Source organism: Myotis nattereri (assembly GCF_964212035.1).
Source record: "Myotis nattereri genome assembly, chromosome: 4".
NCBI lineage: Eukaryota > Metazoa > Chordata > Mammalia > Chiroptera > Vespertilionidae > Myotis > Myotis nattereri.
In genome coordinates, this window is record NC_138079.1 from 65,946,604 (window position 1) to 65,968,624 (window position 22,021).

Below are 22,021 nucleotides of genomic sequence, written 5' to 3' on the forward strand. Positions count from 1 at the left end.
TAGGGCATGCTTATTGGTTTTATTTGTAATAAAATTCTGGGCTAAATGAGACGCATGGCACTGATGCTCCTGAGTGGTACCCGACCCTCCCTGGAGTCCCTCTTTCACTCCCCAGTGTAGGCACACCTGTCATTTTCCATCCCAGTTTTTTTTTTCTTTTCCCTCTTCCTTTGTGCATTCTTTCCTTCCTAAGTCTTATATATGATTGATACCCTCAGGTTATACTTTATGCCCCACTGATGGTAACCTCTGTTATTCTGAGCACAGTAAAAACTTAGGAGTTGAAAAGATACACAGATAGGATGGAACTATGCCTTTTTAAAAACTCACCATACTTTCCTAAAAGCACGCTGTTATTTTTGTAGTTTTGCTTTTGCACTTTGTAGCTACTTAACAGATAGTCAAAGGCTTTCTTCTTGCACAGTTTTAAACGCAACACAACATAGCCATCAAGAGATTCGTGTCTCAGGTTCTTCAGAGGCTCAGATCACACAGCATGTGGTGCTGGGAGAACAGGGAGGTGGTGGGTGTTGATATTTAATCATAACTCGTGGTTTCGCTCAATACTGTAGAGTCCCCATTGCCTGTAAATGCTAAGAACACTGAAATCACTAGTAGCCACTATGCTGACCAAAAGCTTCACAAAAGTAAGGCTGTTTTATTCTCCATCAGGTTAAAATGGAAGCACCCCCTCCATTTGATTGGAATGCAGCATCTTGGTTTGGGAACAAGCCTCTGGCTAAGAAACTGCATCCCTGAGCAGGTTTCATTTCTCAGGCAAGACCCCCTAATTCCTCCTGGCCCTGCTGGCCCTCCCCTCTAGAAAATGTATTGCGAAGGGGGGAGATGCCAAGAAGGGAAAATGGCAGGAATGTGCATGTCAATGCTGCTGACCCTACCAGCCAATTAAGGAGAGGCACGGCTGGTCTCTGCAGGAAGCCACGACCAGCCTCCGATGGAGGAATAATGGTTGTGACACCAAGCCCCAGGAGATGGGGTGTTGGTGAATATTAAACAAACACACACACAGAGAGACAAAGCAGAGACAATCCGGGATGCCCTGTCTGCAGGCCCTATTCTTGGAAATGGGGGGCTTGGCCACGAAGGGAGAATGTGTCTCCCCCAAATGGCTCAACTTCCTCTGGTCCTCCTTTCTTTCCCCACACTGTCCTCCACATACACATTTGGATGCTTGTATGAGTCAGACAGTGTCTCTCTCTCTCTCTCTCTCTCTCTCTCTCTCTCGACTGCTACATACTGACAGCAGATCTGATGCCACTTTTTCCAGGACACATGTCACCAGCTCTCCTTTTGCATAAATGCCTCTTTGGCAGCCTGGCTGTCTGCCAGGGCCTCTGATTAGCCAGGAGGGATATCACATTGAATTATTCTAGGTTCACACTCGATGTTGTGACTATGAGTTTCGCCTGTAAATACACAGAAACAGCTTGCTCAGCACCCACTTCAAGTCACCTCAGAAACTGCAATGCACAATTGAGTTTAAGAAAACGAAAAGTAAAAGATGAGGGCTATGGGTGTCTCACAGACACCCCACTGGGCAAAGTTAAACATCGGTCTTTGTTAGAGAAAAGGATAGCAAAAAAACATTTGTAACAAACAACTTTAGGAAACATATTACCAAGAATGGGATCAATCTCCCCCTGAAGATCATTTTTAACTCCATTAAGTTAATGTAGCACAAGAATGAGCACTCTGTCAGAGCACAGAAGCTAGGCTGCCTTGCATTGATTTGAGCACAAGGAGCCCAGAGCACAGGAGGCCTCATTAGGACTTGGCCAAAGCTCTGCACAGTGTAAATGAGGGCAGGGCAGAAAGCCTCATCAATGAAAGGCAAAAATCCAAAGGCACCCCCACTAGAGTCTGGACTACCTAAGCTCCAAACTCAGTGTTAAGGACCCTCCTTTTTGAGCAGTCAGAAATCTTCTCAGCCTTAGATGAGGAAGAATTAATCTATTGTCTTTGAACAGGAAAATAGATTTATAGGCTGAAAATATCACATATTGTTTTATATATATATATATTTAAATCTTATATTATTTCTTGCTGGGTCAATACAGTCAAAACAAGGTTTTAAAAATGAGGTATATGATAAAATCACTCAAATAGGAGTGGATGCTTCTATATTCAACTCCACGAGAACCCAGCCAGGCCCACAAATTGGCATTTTCCAGATGGTTTGTTTTACCCAACTGGCCAGACATTGTGACAACTGGGACAAGATTTCTGAACACAAATCTGTCCATGGCTCTCCATCTCCACCACCTCCACCCAGTCCGAGCCATCCTACTGCAACTGCCTCCTAATTGGACATAATAGTCAGGGTGAGTATTTTAAGATGTAAACTTGACTTTGACACCTTGTTGTTTAAAGTTCTTCAATGGAGTCCCCCTAGATCATACAGACAACAACCAAATTTCCTTCACTTTGACCTCAAGCCCTCCTTCCATAATCTTGGCCTGATCAGTCACACCTGGTGTTTCTCTCCCTTCACCCTTAGAGTCGAACCACACTGGACTTCTTTCCACTGATCCTTTATCTAGAAACAACACTCTCCCCCACTCCTTTTTAATCTATCAGGAACCACCCTTCCGTGTCCTCAAATTTGCATTTCCTGATTCCCTACATTCCAGGGAAGGAGAGGCTCCCTGAAGGAAATGAATCTTACTGAATGAGGAGGATTTGGATGATGGAAAGAAAAGGGAAGGCCCTTCTGGGTAAGAGGAAAACATGAAGGAAGACACAGTAGGTGACTAGAGAGCAGACAAACACTGGTGGTTCAAAGAGCTATGGAAAATCCAGAGGCCACAAGTTTTAAGTCAATTTTAAGACTAAAAATGGATGGGAGTGGTGTAGTGGAAATCTTTGCATAATACTAGCATAATGAGAGTTTTGATTAGAATTTTCTCAACAATAGTAATATAATAAGAAGATAAGTAACCAAACCCAAACCAAAGGGCGTTTGTCAATTATCTAGGGAACTGAGATCATATCACCTGTCATTTTACAAAATGCAAATCAAAAAGTGGTGTGACTCTCTTTACACTGTACATATTCCTGTGGTAGTCATTAGAGCTGCTCACCAAATATCCCCAGTGTAGGACAGACTCCCTGACCCCTGTGTAATTAAATGGGCCCTATGATTAGGGTTTACCACTGAGTTGGTCCAGAATTCAAGACCAGAACCTCTAGGCAGGGTGGGGGAGGCAACAGTACATACTGTAAAGGAGATGACTGAAAGGTCTACAGGTTGTGTTACTGAAGCACCAAGTGTAACCTCTTATTAATGAAGGCCAGGAAGTTAGAAAGAAAAAGATTTTAGATGCAAGAATAAAGAGCAGGTGGTAGCTTTCAGAGTTGACAAATAACCTAGAGGTGGTTGGGGTCAATTGCATTGCTTTCAACTTTTACCTGATTAGGTCTACACACAAATTCTGATTTCTCTGGAGCAAAAGCATCTTTTCATTAGAGGCTTCGTTTTTAGGCTGTTCACATACCTTGCTCCTCTCTTTCTGAGCAATGAAAGACAATAAATAGTACCCGTTTGTAGTTATTACATGGAGCCACTGAGAACTGAAACAACGAAGCTAGCTCTCTTAGCCTGGAAGTAATGTGCATTGTTATTATCCCTAAATGTTTGTCTTTCAAATCTGTCATGAGCAGATTTTGTGATTCAAGAACATGTGATCATCAATACTGATAATGCATGTATACTGAGATTTTTCACTCATATATAAACGAAACTTTACTAACTTTTCCTCTTTAATAACGTTCTAAGATATCTAGGTATAATTCTCTCTTAAAAATCCCTTAATCTGATCTTTACAGAGACCAAACCCATCGGTCAGCATTACCACAATTTGGGCTTAGTCTGTGTTCCTCTATCGTAACCTCCATCTGTACCACATTTTCTCAGTCAACCAATGTTTTTTTGAGGGTTTTTCTAAGAGCCAGGCATTGTGTTAGGCATTGCTGTCATATAACAGTAATGCTACTCGTAACTGCTAACATTTATTGAACACGTAAAATGCGCAGGCTGCTTTAAGTGCTTCCACGCAGTAGCTCAGTTGTCACCAGAGCCCTGCCTATGGGGCTGGTAATACTATCTCCTTTCATGGATGAGGAAACACAAGCTCAGAGAAACAAAGTCATTTACCTAAGGTCACAGCAGTAAGTGGTGGGTCCGCATGACTCCTGAGTTCATGTTCCCCATTACACTGTATACTAAGATCTCAATATCAAGAAAAGATCCTTTGCCCTCAAGAATGTTAAAATATCTAAGAACTGATAAAGGCCTGTAAACAAATAGCCCAATGAGACCCACAGGGTAGGAGAAGTACCAGGAAGAAGGTGCTGTGAGAATTGGGAGGAAAAAGTGGACTCTTCTAACTGGAGTAATGGGGGTAGGCTCCCCACAAAAGGAAGCCTGGGGCCATTCCTGGCAGTGGAGGTCAGGAGCAGGCATTCCTGGAGGGCGGAATGGCAGGACACAAGGCACAAGTGCAGGAAGGCACAGCACTTAAGAAACAAGAGAGGAGTCCACTTGGCTGAGTGTGTCCTGAATCCATCACCTCATCTCCATCCCCTCAGTCTCAGTACCTCATCCTTCCTCCCACCTACATCCCGCCTAGCACCCTCCACACAATCACCTGTCACCTTTTCTGAAACACAAGCAAACAGTGTTCCTCTCCCTAAAAGCCTGCCCATGAATAAAGTCAACACCCTTTGGCATGACGTTCAAAGCCAACTTTACCACATGGCTCATCTAACCTGTTCTACAGCCAGACCAAACCTCTTAATTTCCCCAATCAGATCGTCCTCTCTCACACCTCCAGACCCCACACAGACTACCTCCTCTCTCTGGAAAGTCCTTCCTCCCTTGTCTGCTGGTGAGCCTTTCCCTTGGCAGCGGTCCCAGAGTCCCTGCCTGCCGTCTCCCTGGATCACCCCAGCCAGCCTGGCCTCTCTGAATGAACCCAACACATGGCCATGCCAGGAGCACCGCACCTGTGTTCCTTCCACCTGAAAGGCTCTTCCACCATGAGTCCCCAGGTTGTTTCCCTACTTTCTTCTCATTCACAGGTGTCTTCTACAGTCTATGTATGAAAGAACACACATACCCCAGCCTTCCTCATTCCCTTCACATGGCTTTATTTTCTTCATAGCATGCATCACAACTTGACACACACACACACACACACACACACACACACACACACTTTTTATTGTGTATGGTAACGGCCTGCCTCATTCTCATAACAGGTCTGGCAAACTACAGTGTGTGTGCCAAATCTGCCTGCCACCTGAGCCTTGACTAAAACACCATTGTTTTACAGTGTCTATGGCAGAATCAGAGAGCAGTGACAGAGGCCTTATGACCCACAAAGCCTAAAATATTTCTTATCTGACCCTTTACAGAAAAAGATTACCTGCCCCCTGCTCTGTAATGTCAAGCAACCTCCCCATCTCCCCTGCCGTGCTCACAGTTTGCCTCCAGACCTACCAGTGCATTACCCAAAATGCAGTGGGCCCTCAGACCATTGGCTACTTGAAAGAAAGTCAGAGGCAGGGGGAAGCGTGAATGGAAGAGAGGAAATGGATGCAGGAGATCCTAGAGAGAAAAATCAACAAGCCTTGGTGACTGGGGTTAGGTGCCAGTGAAGAGAGGAGGAATCATACAGAAGCAGCACAAATGTGGCTTTGTTCCTTGGTCAAAGCCTGGGAGTCTCATCATCAAACCATAAATACAAGTTCTGCATCAGGGCTAGCTATCTCCCCACCGAGGGGTTTAAACGAAATGTGTCAGGTGCCTTGACAAGGTCAGTCAATGCATCAATGCCTGACAGCACAGCCCACAGTCATAAACTGGTTCATTATTATGGGACTAAAATATATGTTAGATATTCAAAATTATGGCAAGCACAGATAGCATGCTTAAATCTGCCATCAACAGAGTAGCAAACATATTTAAACAAATTTATAAATTAAAAAATTTAAATGCATAGCATAATTAAGCAGCAAATAGATGGAGGAGGTCCTTTAATGATTAGCAAATCTCACTCTCTGGGAGAAAACTAGGGTCCAGAATGGTTAAGCACTATGCTAAGTGGCCCAGCTGGAGGAGGAAGCTGGAACAGAACTCAGAACTCTTGACAGGGACCCAGGGCTCTCCCCACATATCTGTGCTCACAGCAACATGAGAGTGAGGAGAAAGGTCCTGCAGACTTCAAGCACTTACAGTGAAATGTTGACAGAGCCGGATTGCACAGGACTGAGGGAGCAAAGCAATAAAATAAGGAACTGCCCAATTAGGAACTCCCATCAGGATTTCTGGCCTTTATTTAACTCGCCCTCTCTGTAGCATAGTGGTTCTCAAACTTTAGGATGCATCACAACTGGTGACCTTGTTAAGTCAGATGACTCACCCCCCACCACCACCACCCTGAGTTACGGACTGTTGGCCTGGGGTAGGCCTAAGAATCTGCATTTTAACAAGTGCCCAGGTGATGTTGCTGCTGCAGGTCCGAGATCACACTTTGCGAACCACTGCTGTAGCATCTGACCATGACCTGTCCTGTGGCTTTCCTGACACCTCTCTCACAGGGCCCTTTACCTCCTTCTCTGGACACTAGTTTGAGAAGTTTGTCTATGAAGAGATGGGAAGTAAGGGTAACTGGTGCAAGTTAGAGGCAGATGCAAGAGACCTGAGCCTGTTCACATTGAAGGAAAGAGCCAGCAAAAGGGACAGGAAAAGATGGCAGACAGAAGGGGACAGGACCTATCTGGACATCAGTGATGAGCTCAGTTCTCTGGGGGTCAAACAATGAATAATGTTTTGAGTGTGCGAGGATGAGTATCTCAGAATGAAGGCTACCCACCTCAAAATTCCGATGATTATGCTGTTTTGCCAACAGGGCAGACACATGTCCAGATAGTTTAGTGCTTCCCCTAGAACTGCCTTCTGAGAATGTAGCACACTGAGGCTCTAAGTTGGGAAAACATCCAACTGGAACGGATAGAGACTATCACCTTCCTTTTATTAGTCCTCCCATAACACCAACCATGAAGGAGCACTAAATCCAGGTCATCGTGTTTCTGCCTCTGGGACAAGGTCCTGGGAAGGGGAAAAATCGGTATGATTCTCCCAAAGCTAAAGGCTGCGGCTGTGTACTCAGACAGACCCAGTTGGAAAACCAACTCTACCACTTCCGTGATGTGTAACTTTAGACAAGCCACCTCTCAAAGCTCAAAGTTTCCCATTTTTTAAACACAGCTGAGAATAAAAATTGTCTCCCAGGAGTCTGCACTGCTGGGCCGGCACATGCTATTTCATCGTCAGAGTGTCTTCCAAGCTGACTGTCACTGTTCCGACGGACCTGCTAAGGTCAGGATGTGAAGCCTGGATGTGCCTCATACTCATCACCCTCTTCCCTAGCACACAGACTAAAGCTGGCTCCAGGAACCTGGAAAAATCTAGGAGTGTTGTTACAAATTATTTTACTTACGAGTAGGATTTAGAACAAACTAAGTCCTTCGTTCTTCAGCATCTAAGTCCCTGCTAGCTGAGAAGCCTCCAGAGGCTGCCTACAGGCCTCGATGGCCAGTGCGCCCGAGCCATGGCCTCTCTTCTAGAGACCTGTTTCATCTGCCCTATCTTTCTAGCTTAAACGTTTCCTTCTAACTTCACTTTCTATTACTCCTGCTACTACTACTACTAAAAACCATAGATTTCTGAGCACTTCATGTACCAGACACTTCTAAAGTACTCTATAGGGATCAATTCATTTCATCCCCACAACTATTTGAGGCTGGAACTGTTACACCATTTTTCGGAGAAGGAAAAACTGAGACACAGAGAGTTTAAGTAACTTACTCAGGGTCACACAGCCAATAAGACATGAAGTCCAGATTCAAACACAAGCCATGGTATTCAGAGCCCATATTCCTAACAATATACCCCCTCATACCAACGCACAACCAGATTTAATGATCCCAAGTCTGTGCAAATGCCTCCTCAGCAGTGACACCGACCTCCATCCTTGGGCCCTTATTTCACAGTATGAAATAATAACCTTCATGTCCTGTTTGTAAGAATTCTTCCTCAGCTTACCACTTCCCCTCCCTCCAGAAAGCATGAGTTGACGAGGCTCTTCAGAAGCACAATCACATCCTTGTAGTTTCTCGGTGAGAAGCAAACTTATCAGTTCTTCTTTCTCCTGTGACATCAAAACAGAGCAGCAGCCTTATCAGGCACTAACAAGCAGAAAATGGAAAGACCATGACAGGGAGACGGCATTCCTGGACACACACTACACTGGGGTCCTTCAACTGTTACATGTGGTATGGGCTTTCCACGTTGCCAATAAGCACACGACCCATGTTAGACAAAGAAATCGACAACCGAATAAAATAGGCAGTACTTGTCAAACCTAAGTAGCTGCTGAGTGTGCAAAGGCTGTGATCTGGTTGGGATCTGTGAGCATCTGTCTTCGCCCTACACTACGCCTAACTGTCAAATTGCCAAGATGCAGGGTTGTCTTCTCTTTTCCTTTTTGACAGCTTTAGAAGAAAGCAAAGCATTCCTTAATGCCTGGGTTATTTTCTAGAGCTGCCATAAGCTGGGCGGCTTGAACAACAGAAGCATACAGTATTGTCTCACAGTTCTGAAGGCCAGAAGTCTGAGACCAATGGGTCAGCTGGTTGGCTCCCTCTGCAGCTGTGAGGGAGGGAGAATCGATTCCATGCCTTTCTCCATGCCTCTGCAGCCTCAGCCTCTCCTTGGTGAGTACTAGTATACAGTGTTCTCCCCTTGTCTTCACATCATCTTCCCTCTGTTCATGTTTCCCTATGTCTTGGGAGACACCTATAAATTGTTTTAAAACACTGTCCCTCCCCCTCTCTCTCTAAAATCAATAAACATAACCTTGGGCTAGGATTAAAAAATAAGAAGAAGAAAACAAGGAACGCTTTTCATTAAACACTATTTCATTAAAGAAACTGAGCAACCAAGAGAAACACTGCTCGCGATGTACAATAAGACAACTGTGCTTACTGGATACAATACATGTTTCCCAACTGGCTTACCAATTTCCTTTCCTTCCCACTCTTTGTTCCTTCCCCCTATTCTTTCTCCTTTCTCTCTTTTTATTGAATTACAGAACTACAAAATACACTTATCTTATCACGGGTCTTTTCTGATAACCTTTAAAAGCATTTACTGCCATGTGTTTATAGCAAATGTGCCCCATGCAGTGGGGTGGGTTTCAGATTCCAGGTAGTCCTGAGTGGGTGGGCTGGCAGTGGATTTTATGGGGTTGCAATAGCACCAGGCACATTTTCCAGATCAGCCAGGCCAATTCCCCATGGAAATTTAATCCAGTACAAGTGAAAGGAACTAGAGCTGGGCTGCCTACTGTTCCTTGGTGTGTGGAGCTACAGCACAGACAGCTAGTGGGAGCAGCAGGCCCCATGACCACCTGGGCTGAAGGAGTGAGGAGGTCACGTCCGAAGGGGTGGTCCTAAAGAGAGAGCATACAAAGTAGGGAAACTGCAGTGCAGGCAGACCCTCAGGGATTTGTAGTGAGCTGCTCCACTTCACACGTATTCACTCCCAAGAGCACACTTCAGCAGTCCATTTTGTCAACACAAACAAAGCTCTCCTAACCCAGAAGAGGAAAATAATCTAGAAACTGCACAAGGCACTTTGGACAGAGCAGTTTCTACACAGGTTTCTTAGAGGATTTCTATGATGTCTAAGTGACTTTAAATAAAAGTGTCATATTCAGCATGTGGCCTGTAGGAACAGCTTCTGTTTTAAAGCAACTGACATACGAAGCACAAATGTGAATCTAGGAATAGTAGGCAGTTGACTTTACGAACAAATAAACACTTTCCATAACAGTCTTTTACATTAAGGATTCTCAAGTGCTTTCAAGCACTGATTCCATTCTCCCAAGAGTCCTGGAAAATAACTTGGTAAAATTACATCCATAATTTCAAACATGTCCAGGCTGTTAAGAGGCAGCCAACAAGAATTTCTCATTTCTTGTAAGTATAGAGACCATGTAGCATGGAAAAAATAAAATAAAAATAAAATAAGAAAAAGAATTCAGACTCTGGATCCAGATTGCCTGCCTGGACTGAACCTTAATTCTAATACTTACTAGCTATTTGACATTGGAGAAGTCGTTTGGCCAGTCTAGAAGACGGGAATTAAGAACAGCACCCACACTTTGTGATGAAACACTTAGCTATGTTGTCACTGCCATCGCCACCATCATCATCATTTCAGGAAAGGTTAGGAGCTCAGGTTCTGGAGTCAGACCTGCTGTGAACCCAGAACTGCTTTGAATTGAACCCTCACCAAATCATCTATAAAATACATAGGACATAATATCTAGCAAGAACAAATAACACAGCATCTTCAACAAATAAATAGCTAATCAGAGAGAGGGAACTTACAGTTTTGAAAACAGACATATTTACAAATAAGAGCTCTTATTTATAGTCTCATCTATTAAAAATATATAATTTTATCACACTTATGAAATAACTGGAAATGTGGATATGAAAGGTATTTGATAATATTAAAGAACAACTATTAAAATTTTGGCACAAAATATGATTATGATTTCTAATAATGAGCATTTATCTTCCAAAGCTGTGCCCTCCAATACCATAGCCACTAGCCACATATGGCTTTTTAACTTTAAATTGTTTAAAATTAATTAAAAGTAAAATTTTAGTTCCTCGATCTCACTAGCCACATTCTTTTTTTTTTTCTTTTTTTTTTTTTTATTGCTTAAAGTATTACAAAGGGTATTACATATGTGTCCATTTTATCACCCCGCCCTAGACAGTCCCCTAGCCTCCCCTATCCCCCAGTGTCTTATGTCCATTGGTTATGCTTATATGCATGCATACAAGTCCTTTAGTTGATCTCTTACTCCCCTACCTTCTGCCCCCCAACCCTCCCCGGCCTTCACGCTGCAGTTTGACAATCTGTTTGAGGCTGCTCTGCCTCTGTATCTATTATTGTTCAAAAGTTTATAATGGTCTCTATTATCCATGAATGCTCACTAGCCACATTCTAAGTGGTGAATAGCTACATGTGGCTATGGTTACAGATATCGACTCTTTCTGTCAATGCAGAAAATTCTGTTGGACAGCACCAGGCTGGAGACATACACCTAATGAAACATTTGCAGATGAAACAATATGATGACTGGGATTTGCTTCCAAATAAAATAGTAAAGGGAGAAGTGAATGAAGGTATGAATGAGGCAAAACTGGTTTATGGTTATTGCAGAAGGAATGGGACATGAGGGTTCAGTAAACTATTCTGTCTGATGGTCAGTTTTATGAGTTAGGCTATAATCTTCAGTTATTCAAGCACTAATCTGGGTGTTGCTGTGAAGGTGTTTTGTGATTTGATTAAAGTCTATAATCAGTTTACTTTAAGGAAGATGACTTATCCTAGGCAATCCAAGGAGGTCTGATTCAAGGAGTTACAGGGCCATAAGAGTGGAACTGATGTCTTCTATATGAAGAAATTCTGCCTGTGGACAGCAGTTTAGCTCACATCCAGGAGATCCCGCCAGCCCCTCCTGACAGCCCACCCTGTGGATTTCATATTGGCTTTGCCAGCTCCCACATAACTTAATTCCTTGCAATATATATATTTAATGACACTAATGAGTCTTGAGCATTTCCAAATGTCATTAAATATGCTTTAAATATAATATTATATTCATTATGCAAATGTACTACCATGTTCTCATGAAAAATTTTACCCCCAGAGACTTGTAAACAGAACCATGGCAGGGATCTCCCACACTACAGAAATGTACAATACCATCAACACTTTATCATCTTATGTTATTTTACACTCATAACCTAAAATACCCCAACATAAATTTTAGTTAAAAAAAAAAAAACAACTTGCAAATCATCATTTCCCTGTTCCATCAGTCGGCATTACGTTTGAAAGATTTTTTTTATTGATTTTTAGAGAGGGGGGGGGAGGGAGAGAAACCTTGATGTGAGAGTGAAACATCGATCAGCTGCCTCCTGCACGGCCCCTACCAGGCATTGAGCCCAAAACCCTGGCACATACCCTGACTGAGAATCTACCCGGCAACCTTTCAGTGCATGGGATGATGCCCAACTAACTGAGCCACACTAGCCAGGGTTCAACATTAAGTTTTAGCCACAGAAATCCTGAGACGTCTCAGGCCACAACTTTGAATGAAAAGCTACCTGCATATGAATTTTTAAATCCCCAGTGCTCTTTACAGCTTTCTAAACATCAAGAAGGAGGATCTGAGGGTGAGTGCCCCGTATTTGTCATTTTGACAGTTAAAGTCTGAATAGCCAACTGTATATCTGACCTAACCCCAGACCACAAAGTTGGGCATAAAACCAGTCAACCAACAGTGTCCTGAGCCACAACATGGGTAGAACCACTAAGATCTACGCACAGTTCTGTGGGGAAACACTAAGTAAACAACAAAGCAACTGAAAGCTACAAGTACCTAGTATCATCTGGCCACAAAAGGGGGCTGGCATAACCAGAAGATGGTTGGATACATACACACACACACGCGCGCGCGCGCGCACACGCACACACACACACACACACACCAGCATTTTCAAAGTATAATCCATTAAGGGGATCCATTAAGTCAAAACTGTGTTTATAATCATACTAAGACATTATCTGCCTGTTTCACTGTTGACATTTACACTGATGGTGGAAAAGCAATGGTGGACAAAGAGATGAGGAACACGCAAAAGAAGTCGGTTGAATTTTTAAAAGCTGAGGGACACCCTGGCAATTCCCCAAATAATGTGCATAATTCACATCGGCTTTTAGGATGCAGAATTTAGGCAAGTAATAACATTTTAATAACAGATTTTTCAGTACCCTACCAAACCCTTTCCAACAGGCATGACTTTCCAAGCATCTTGGAGCCATTACAAAGGGTTGCTGTGTTCATATCAAACAGGCTCTTGGCCCTTCATGCAGCTTTTAATTATTCATTCTGTAAGTGTTTTCTCTTCTTCCCCCCTTTTGCTGCCTGACCTTTGGGCATCATTTAGAACATAACTGAATACTTGTGGAAAGAGTAGTGACAGAAAGCCTTAAACTAGCAGAAATTTAGAGAAAAGACTAAGTCTAAGAAGCTGAGTACCCAAAGCCCATCGTTTCGGTCTCAAATCAGAGTGGAGCACAGTAAAGGAGTAACCTCTTCCTCCCATCACCCCAGCGCTCAGAAGAGAAAACCATCCAGCCACAGGTGCCCTAACTTGAACCCTCCAACTCCCAGCTTGCTGCCAGAGGATCTTCCCCATGCCCGATCTTCACACTTCTAACACAAGCCTGAAAGGCTCCCCACTACTTTCCACATCTGCACCAATTAGGCTGGCATTTGAGGTCCTCTATTTTACGGCTCAACTTATCCTTCCATGTTTATCTCCCAATGTGCCCGTATATCCATCAAACTGAATACTCAACCTAAGCCAACACATGTCACTCCCTCCAACTGACTGGCCCATCCTCACTCTAGTCTCTGCCTGTTAAAATCCTTATCCCTCCCTTCAAGGTCCTCTTCAAGTTATCTATCAGGTTTCATGAAACCTTTGTCCACTTATCACATTGTGCCTGTATTAGAACTAAATGGTATACATATATTATTTTCCTATTCACTTATAATTGCTGTAAAAGCCATGTCTTTCATATTTTATTTATTTCTGTTTGTATATCTGTAAGAACACAGTGCTCATAATTGCTAAATAAATTAATCATTTCAAAATATCAGTATTAATGTAACCAACTCCTAATTTATGGAAAACCATTTTGTTAGAAAATATGATTTAAATACAGTAGTTTTGAATGTTTCTTGGCTCCAGACAGAACCTAATACATCTGGGAAGTCCTGTGAGTCACTGCAGGGGAATCGGGAAGTCAGCTAGAGGAGGCAGGCCTCGGGAGGGGGGCTGAGTTCAATCTGCAAAGTGAGACAGTTTGTGATGAGTGACGTGACAGTGATACTAATGAGGCACTCAGGTGTTTGTGGAGAGAGACAATGTACCTCAACAGTGAGGCCCGAACATCTATCAGGGATTCCATCTGTCCATTCAGCAGCACATGTGCAAATGGAAAACATGTTTTAAGGGATCCCCAAACAAGTTATTTATTCCCAGTTCAGAATCACACTAGCACCTCACCCCATTCTATGATGCTCTGAAGCACAATATTCACATCAAACGCCAGGATTGACGGTGAGGATTTTTAAATGCAGGAGTTGCAAGACAAGGTCCAAATCCTCATGAATAGGTACGCTTGAGTATAATGAGAACTGTGGTGAGACAGGAGGAGCGTGCAGAGGATTCTGTGAAGTAATGAGAGCAAAGAGAACCAGAGAGAGTGGTGCCATGGACCCAACAAAGTAGAAAGTTTCAGGAAAGCAGGAGTGGTAACAACTTCAAATGACACTGCAGAGCACGAATCTGGCACTTAGAGGTCATTAATGATGAGAAGAGATAGTTTCATGAGATTGGCAGGTGTGGGAGTCAGACTGAAGAGAGATGAAGAATGTTGAAGTTTGTCAAAACAGGAAAAGGGAATGAGGACATCATCCTATGACAGCCGTGGGCAAACTACGGCCCGCGGGCCGGATCCGGCCCATTTGAAATGAATAAAACTAAAAAAAAAAAAGACTGTACCCTTTTATGTAATGATGTTTACTTTGAATTTATATTAGTTCACACAAACACTCCATCATGCTTTTGTTCCGGCCCTCCGGTCCAGTTTAAGAACCCATTGTGGCCCTCCAGTCAAAAAGTTTGCCCACCCCTGTCCTATGAGGATGCACAATCAGGGCTACAATCTCAGTAAAGTTTCTGGGGATCCAGTCTGAAACATGTTGGAATGTCCACTCCAGAGTGAAATGCAAGTTGCTGGACTCTGAACCACTTATTACTGAAAAAGAGGCACAGCACTTCATGGGCCTCTTTGCATTTTTGTTTGTTTGTTTTTTGTTAATCCTCACCCGGAGACATATTTCCATTGATTTTCAGAGAGAATAGAATGGAGGGGGAGAGAGAGAGAAACATCAATGTGAAAGAGATGCACTGATTGGTTGTCTCCCACCCCAGCCTCGAGGTACATGCCCCTGACGGGAATCAAACTTGGGCCCCTTCAGTCCATAGGCTGATGCTCTATCCCCTGAGCCAAACCGGCTAGGGTGGGCCTCTTTGCATTTTAAAGATAATACAGACCACATTTCAACATGTTCTGACTTTTTTTTTACTAGGTAACCTATAAGACCACCAGTGTTGAGAATGGTCCAGAGCAAGATATGGTTATGGAGTATGTCTGATCTGCAGCACAAACTGCTATGCTACTTGGATCTTAGGACACAGTGGATCCAATTTGTAGAATCCACTAGAATCTAGAGAATCACAGCACAAACGTCTAGGATTCTGAAACAAAGCCATTTCCTCTTTTGCAGATAACTGTGCTTTTAAGAAATAACTCCTGACTTGTAACTAGGCTTTGGCAGAGCCGGATTAAAGGATATCCAGTGACTGTGTGAACTGATCTGCCCATAATGATGTGAATGTTATCTGACCCACCAAGCCATAGGTTGGGCCTATGTAGAAGCAATCAATCATCAAAAGGTAAAGGTATACAAGAACAGGCTAAAGCAGGTCAACAAGGCACAGAAATTACACAAGCAGAGAGGCTCAAACACCTCAAACACCTGCTCCTACTTATCAGACCTATAGCTGCATGGAGAGTTCCTTGTGACCAGCTGAGTGAGAAGGAAACTTGGGCGTGGCTTAGAGATGGTGTTCATGATATCAGGCACGCAGCAAACAGCCTTACATCTCCAAAAAAGAGCATTCCTGAAATACTCTGTGAAGAGAAACTGTCCCAGCAGACACAGCTGTGACCAGTACATTTTCTTGTCCACTTTATCTACATTGAGAAATGGCTAAAATTAGGGATCTATACTGAGTCATGGGCAAAGACTAATGGTTAACCTGGATGGCCAAGAACTTGGAAAAAAAGACAATATTGGAAGAGAGAGGAAGGAGGTCTAGGGGAGAGGTATATGGATGGACCTTTCAGAAGGAGCACAATGAGTGTAAAACACACTGTGTCCCATGTGAATGTACACCAAAGGGCCTCTCAGTAATCAAGTGAACAAATTAGATGCCATCCTCTTTCACCAGCACCCCAGTGCTTCCTCAATAGACCAAGTAGAAGTGGCCACGGTGGCAGTAGAGAGGCTATGCATGGACTCAACAAGGACTTCTTACAAGGCTAACACAGCTCCTCCCAACGACGAGCACCTAACCTGCTGGCAGCAGAAACCAATCTTCAGTGCCCAAAACAGCCATTCCCCTGAAGGATCGGACGGCCACTTGGTGGCAGATGGATTACGCTGGATCCTTTCCATCAAGGAGAAGGTGTGTGTATGTATATATACCCATACACACATACATACGTGTACACCCATGAAATTTATTTTTCTTTTTCTTTTTTTTTTTTAAATATATTTTATTGATTTTTCACAGAGAGGAAGGGAGAGAGATAGAGAGTTAGAAACATCGATGAGAGAGAAACATCGATCAGCTGCCTCCTGCACATCTCCCACTGGGGATATGCCCGCAACCCAGGCACATGCCCCTGACCGGAATCGAACCTGGGACCCTTCAGTCCGCAGGCCGACGCTCTATCCACTGAGCCAAACCAGTTTCGGCTATTTTTCTTTACTTCTCCTTTTTCTAGCCTTTTCAGTAAGGACTGGTCATGGTGCTTAATTTTATCATTTAGTTTCTAGTTTACAAATATTCCTATGGAATTGTGAATAAACTGGAAGAGATAAATCACCCAGAGACAGGTATTATAACTGTCACCCAGCAATGAAATTCTTAATCTTAGATACTGAAGTAAGTACATGGATAATTAGGAGAACTAAAATCTCCTTGTAATCATGTAAGAAAAAAAATCACCCATTAGAATAGCAAAAATTTGAAAGACTGATAATACTAAGTGTTGGTAAGTATATGGAGCAACTAGAATTCTCATGTATTGCTAGCTGGAATGTAAATTGGTATATCCACTTTGGAAAACCATTTGATAGTATCTTCTAAAGCTAATCAGACACCTACCCTATGACACTAATTCTACTTCTAGCAATTTAGACATATGAGAAATGAGTGCATATTTCCACCAAAAAAAAAGTATGTGGATTCCTGTTGGTCAGCCTCACGGTCATTATCATATCTAGGAGCCATGTCCACCTTGTTTCCCTCCCTCTTCCCCCGTGTGACTGAAACTCTGTGGTTTAATCTGGATCGGCCTGTGTGGGAGGGACAGAGCTGCAGCAGCAAGAACAGCAGCCATCAAGCCTGGCTCCACAGCATCGCAGAGAAAGACAACAACCTGGTACCTATTGGCAAGCTGGCCTCAGAGCACTATGATGATGAGGAAGAGGCGGATGAAGATGACAATGAGGATAGTGAAGAGGACTCAGAGGATGATGAGGACATGCAGGACATGGACGAGATGAATGACTACAATGAGTCACCTGATGATGGAGTGGTCAATGAGGTGGACATGGAAGGTAATGAACAGGATCAGGACCAGTGGATGATCTAAGTAGACAAGGTAGAATGGCCTCAGGGAGATTCCAGGCCAACCCAACCTACCCTGTGACTGCTGCAGAACCAGCTGATCACCCCAGTGCCTGAAAGATCACCCTCAGGCACCTCTCAACTGCTGCCAGGACCTGGTCTCCTTGGCCCCTCCCAGGCCATCAACCTGCCCTTGAATCCCCAGGACCTGAGTCCACCCCACCTTTCTGGCCAGTATCTTACCCCTTGAGGTGTAGTCTCTTTCTAACTCTCTTTAATAAAGACACAGGACTGATTCCTCCCTCCCGCAAAAAATAAAAATAAAAAAAAGTACGTGTATGAGTGTTTAGAATAGCTTTATGTATAACAGCTAAATATTATCCATCAATAGCACAATAGATAAATTGTATTATAATCAGACAATGGAATACCACACAGAAACTGAAAAGAAAAAAATTTCTGCCACAGGCAATAACATGAAAAATACCAAGGTAATGCTCAGTAAAAGAAGCCAGACACAAAAGAATACACATTTTATTATTCCATTTATACAATGTCATAAATAGGCCAAATTAATGTTCAGTGCTAAAAGAAGAGTGGTTTACCTCTGAGTGGGTGAGTGGAGGGAGGAGGGGGATACTGTTTGAAAAGGGACACGGGGAGCCTCTTTGGTACTGAAAATGTTGTGTATCTTGATCTGGATGGTGTTTACACAATCGTATCTATACGTGAAAATTCATCCAGCTATGTAAGATCTGTGTACTTTCCTATATATTAGAGCTCAAAATTGTTTTTAAAAGATGTATGTGTATGCATATATTACTTAAAGAATCCAGAGAGGGACATAAGACACTGGGGGGTAGGGGAGGCCGGGGGAATGTCAAGGGGCGGCGGGGTTAGGAGACATATGTAAAACTTGAAGCAATAAAACAAAAATAAAAAAAATAAATGTATAAAGTAGAAGGATAAAAAAAAAAGAATCCAAAGAGTTTCCTTCCAGTTTTTCTAATGGGCCCAACAAAGATGGAGTGAACACCAGAGATAAGTAATTCATCATATTTTCCATTGAGTGTGTGCTTAGAGAAATTGCCATCTTTCTACACAGCCAGAAGCAGACAATTATCTACGACAGCTGATTTCAAAAGCTTTCACTTCCTTATGCTCTCTAATCTTAATATGGTTGGAATAACAAATATTGATTGAATTTTGAATTTGAAACAACTTACTTTCTGCTTCAGTTTCAGGGGTAAGCAGGAAAAAATGTCTTTGAATGCCTTAATGAGTTTATTTTAAATGTACATCGTATATCAACACCACTTGAAAGTTATCCTTACTATGATATAGCTACAATATTTTTGTAGCTTTTAAGTCTTTTATTAATCTTATTACCCAATTATTATCTTTACAGATATGAGAAGTAAACTTTCATTAGAGATTGGCCTTTTAATGAAAAATAATAACCACCCTAGTGAAGATGATATATCATAGGAAGGATAACACCATGCTTCAAATCTCAAAATATCTATTTGAACTCTATAACTACTTATTACATTTAAAAAACTTTTATCCAGACTACAGGTCCAATAGAAATCCAATACATTTGTAAAGGTAAGTATCAGAGAAAATAAGAAAATGATTCTAAAAATGTTTTAATATGTTGACATTTTTTTTCTTCTTTCTCGTGAAGCCAACCGATCGAGGAAAACTTTTAAATTCTTAGGCTTGTTGACAATACCAAGCCAAATGGGTTAGTCTACCATTAGACTAAGGATCCTGTTTCAGAATTATAAAACAAACTGACCATTAATTTTAAAAGTCAATTTACCACTAATATCAATTCCACAAAGGTTAATGTTGACACATCTAAAAATGAAACCTTTAAAAACAACTGGTAAGTCTTCAGCACTCAACTAATGTTCTCTAAAGTAATCATTAACAATAGTCTTTGCCCCGCTCTTCAATACATTACCATCCTTAAGATAACTCATCATTTTTGAAACAATAAATACAGCATAAAGGGTATCAAGTCTGAGGGCTCACTCCAAATCTCAGCTAATGGCTTATTATATTTTCTAATCGTAGATGGCTTTATCTATATCTTTGATTATTCTTATAGTCTCAAAATTTAAACAATAAGTTTCCTGGCCAAACGTAAACTGTTACATAACACAGCTGTATGCACATTCAGCAATTTCTAGTAAAAGTGCATGTCAGTATTTTCCCCTATTTCACTCAGATAATTTCTTCACCTCTGACAACATTTATGCTGTATTTGCATGTAAATTTTTGGCAGTATATTTGTCCTTTTTTGTAAGTTGTCTATAATTGTTTTTAGAAAATGAAAAGTGTGATCAGTCAGGTGCCAGCAGAAAACAGAATGATGAGGAGAACGTAATCAAGGAGATGTCCGCCAAGGTGTGGGCAGAGGAACCAACCCAACATAGTGCAGTTCCTTGGCAGTGGCAACCATGAGGAGCTATTCCACACCAGGTTTGAAAGAGTGAGGCGAGGAAGGCATTGCTGGAACCCAGAGGGAACCAGTGAACGGGGAAGGGCCACCTGACAGGAGGATGAAGGAACAGACATTCCTACCTCACTCTCTTCCTGCCCTCTGACCTCCTGCTACAGCCTTCCACGGGCCAAAACCAAAGAGACCAGAAGGCAAAGAAGTTGATGTCACCCACAAGGGTCAATGTCCCAGGGCACAGAGCAGAATGGATCAGGATGGAAAATGGTTTGTACAGGCAAATGGCAGACAAGCCGTTCAGGAAGAAAGGCAAGCCAAGCTCACGTACTTCATGTAGCTACTTGCATTCTGCTATTTGTTCTTGTGTCTTATTTTGTACTGTAAGCTCTTTGAAGGCAGGGATTTACAGAAACAATCTTAGATCCCACACAAACCTCGCAGTAGGCACTTAAGGTATATACCTGAACAAGGGACAAAACAGGCCATCTGCATACAGGTCACAGCATGACGCTGATGCAGGGAAAGCTCACACAGGCACATCTTTGCACCTGATCCTGAAGAGCCCTCAGAAACAGACACCAATGAGGCTAATCTTTCCACATTAAAGAGAGGGCCAAAAGAGGCCGAGGTCCCAAGACTTCTATCAACAGCCAGACTGATCACTTAGCTCTGCCTGACACCCTGTCAACACAGGACAGAGTGCTGTTCTAACAAGTAAGATCCCAACCCCTGGATCATCCTGCCCAACACTTCCTAAGCTCCAGTGCTGAACCTTGAATCTACTCTTGATAGATTGAGACCAAAATAAAACTTCATTTACATTTCACTCCATTTATTTTAAAAAAAAAAAAAATTCTGTTACTTAAGAGCCTATAAAACCTCTTGTCTCTGAGACTTTAATGAGGCACTAGTGCTTCTATGTTTATATAAACACCGGACTTATCTTCCCTTATCAACTACCACTTGCATAAATCTCCTTAGGAAAGGCCCTCAGCCCCACCCTGCCCTGCCCTCCCCTCCTGCCTCCGTGCTCCTGGCTTCTCTATGAAACTACCACTCCACATTCCCCTGCTGGCAGGGTTCCATTAGCAGCTCCTTCCAGGACATGGAGATGCCTCCCTATTTCCTCTGACCTTCTCCCAGACAAGCACTGTACTGGCAACACAGTAAGCACTGAACAAATTCGTCAACTAAATGTACTGTGTGCAGATACCTTTGCATTTAGTAAAAACACCAATTCTTTTCAGAAATATGTTGAGAATATAAAAGGTTGAAGGACCACAGGAATGACATTTACATTTCATTATGAATGTGCTGTCAATAAAGTCCCAAGTACCTATTTTAATAAACCATGAACTTCCTACTCCATCAAATAAAAAACACCAAATACTATCCCCCAGAATCAAATCTTTGCAGCGGTGTGGCAATGAACTATGATGTTTACCTTACCAGGAATACAAAGCAAATGACTTAATACTGTTATTTCCAAAATTAGGAGATGATCAACAACTGTACTTAACTTATCAAAAGAGCTCTGTACAGAGACTACTTCAAGGGAAAAAGAGCTCATAAAATTTATGGCACAGGCTGGCACCGTTTGGGGGCTCAGCCCATCTGGTTTTCCATATGACATAACAAACTGATAATTCCTTAAAAAAAAAACTTGTGGCATAAAATAATTTGAAAGCAGCAAAGAAACAATATTTTTGTAGCTTTTAAGTCTTTTATTAATCTTACTAGAGGCCTGGTGCACAAAAATTTGTGCACTCGGGGGGGGGGGGGGGAGGGGAGTCCCTCAGCCTGGCCTGTGCCCTTTTGCAGTCTGGGACCCCTCGGGAGATAATGACCTGCTGGCTTAGGCCTGCTCCCAGGTGGCAGAGGGCAGGC

At 42.6% G+C, this 22,021-nt stretch overlaps 1 protein-coding gene and 1 pseudogene across 2 annotated transcripts in view; one reads left to right on the forward strand and one right to left on the reverse strand.

Annotated features, from left to right (window-relative positions):
• The window catches only part of EPB41L4A (erythrocyte membrane protein band 4.1 like 4A), a 209,073-nt gene that overhangs the window by 148,735 nt on the left and 38,317 nt on the right, over nt 1-22,021 (reverse strand). The window lies entirely within an intron of this gene.
• Nucleotides 17,327-17,692, forward strand: LOC308518475 (anaphase-promoting complex subunit 15-like; annotated as a pseudogene). Its single transcript has one exon. The product of its transcript is annotated as an anaphase-promoting complex subunit 15-like (transcript).